Source organism: Hevea brasiliensis, chromosome 6 (assembly GCF_030052815.1).
Source record: "Hevea brasiliensis isolate MT/VB/25A 57/8 chromosome 6, ASM3005281v1, whole genome shotgun sequence".
NCBI classification, from domain to species: Eukaryota; Viridiplantae; Streptophyta; class Magnoliopsida; order Malpighiales; family Euphorbiaceae; genus Hevea; species Hevea brasiliensis.
This window is the reverse complement of record NC_079498.1, coordinates 69,677,421-69,679,384: the sequence shown is the minus strand read 5'-3', so window position 1 is coordinate 69,679,384 and position 1,964 is coordinate 69,677,421. Positions and strand designations below refer to the sequence as shown.

General features: G+C 41.1%; 1 non-coding gene across 1 annotated transcript; it reads right to left on the bottom strand.

Moving 5' to 3' along the window:
- Window positions 1-403: 403 nt before the first annotated feature.
- On the bottom strand, window positions 404-510 carry LOC131181242 (small nucleolar RNA R71). The gene has a single exon (XR_009149868.1). It is a non-coding gene; the product is annotated as a small nucleolar RNA R71 (small nucleolar RNA).
- Between the last annotated feature and the right edge of the window lie 1,454 nt (window positions 511-1,964).

Below are 1,964 nucleotides of genomic sequence, written 5' to 3'. Positions count from 1 at the left end.
TCTTGAACTTCCAACCATGGCCGATAATAGTGACAGACCAAGACTTTTGAGAGATTACGGGGCTCCATCTATCCAAGGATTTCGGCCCAGTGTTACTAGACCCATAGTGGAAGCCAATAACTTTGAATTAAAACCAACATGGCTCCAAATGATTCAACAAACCTAGTTTGCAGGGTCACCAACAGAAGACCCGCACTATCACCTCTAGTGCTTTCTTGCCCTATGTGACACATTCAAGATGAATGGAGTGTCTGATCAAGCAATAAGACTCAGAGCATTCCCATTCTCCCTTCAAGACAGAGCAAGGAAGTGGTTACTTTCTCAACTGGCTGGAACGTTCACTACTTAGGAAAACCTATCTCAAGCTTCTCTAGCAAGGTATTTTCCACCTGCAAAGACTGCAAAACTGAGGCTTGAGCTCAACACCTTCAGAAAAAAGGAAGGAGAATCACTCTATGATGCATGGGAAAGATATAAAGACCTGCAGAGGGAATGTCCACACCATGGCATAGAAGATTGGCTACTAGTGCAAAATTTCTATAATGGGTTTCTACCCTCTACAAGGAGCACAGTTGATTTAGCTGCAGAGGGTGATCTAATGGAGAAAACAGTGCCATTGCATACCATAATTATGAGTGGTCAAATAAAAGAGGAAATGCGAGGAAAACTGTAGGGGTCCTAGAAGTAGATGCTCTAAGCATGATAAATGCTTAGTTTGATTAGCTCACAAGAGAACTTGAAAGAATGAAAGCCAACAAAGTTGGTACAAACAGTCAACATGAGGACAGCTATGGAGGAGGATACATGAGTTCAGAATACAGCAATTTTAATGAACCCTCCACAGAACAGATAACTATGTGAATAATGGAGGAAACTTCAACCAGAGGCAGCCTAACAATCCATATTCAAACACTTAAAAACCTGGATGGAGGAACCACCCAAATTTCTCATGGTCTAATCAGCAGAACCAGCCAATAAACAAGCAACAAGGGTACAAACCACCAGCACCCCCTGGATTTTAGAATAGAGGTCAAAACTTTGCATAGCCATCACAACCTCAACAACCTGAACCAAAAATGACCATGAAAACCATGATGGAAGGATTCCTAGTAGCCCAACTACAACAAATTGAATTGATTAAATAGCTGACTTCTAGAATGGACCAACTTGCTACTCATAACAAGATGCTGGAAAATCAAATCACTCAGCAAGCAAGTTCTTCAAGTAAGGCTACTGGCAAACTGCCCAGCCAACCAGAAATGAATCCAAGGGAGCATTGTAAGGCAGTTTCACTGAGGAGTGGGAGAACTCTAGTACGACCAGAGGTAAAACTAACAGAGGAAATCATAGAAAAATCTGAAAGCCAAGCAGAGAAAAAGGGGGAAGAAGCTAAAAAAGATCAGGAAGAGGAAGCAAGGAAGATAAAGAAATTACCAGAGCCATACCAGCCTCCCCTACCTTTTCCTTAGAGATTTCAGAAAGCCAAATTGGACAAGTAGTTTGGGAAGTTTTTGGAAGTTTTACAGAAAATTTACATTAACATCCCCTTCACTGAAGCACTTTCTCAGATGCCATCTTATGAGAAATTTCTTAAGGAAATTCTTTCAAAGAAAAGAAAGCTAGAAGACTATGGAACAGTAGCTCTAACAGAGGAATGCAGTGCCATACTACAAAATAAACTGCCTCTAAAGTTGAAAGATCCAGGAAGCTTCTCCATACCCTGTCCCATTGGCAACAAGAAAATAGATAAAGCCCTATGTGATCTTGGGGCAAGCATCAGTTTAATGCTTCTATCGATATGCAAAAAGCTGGAGATCGGAGAACTGAAGCCCACAACAATCTCGTTGCAATTTGCTGATTGATCTATTAAATATCCTGTGGGCATACTTGAGAACATTCCTATCAAAGCGGGCAAATTCTTCATTCCAGTGGACTTTGTTGTCCTTGAGATGGAAGAAGATGTT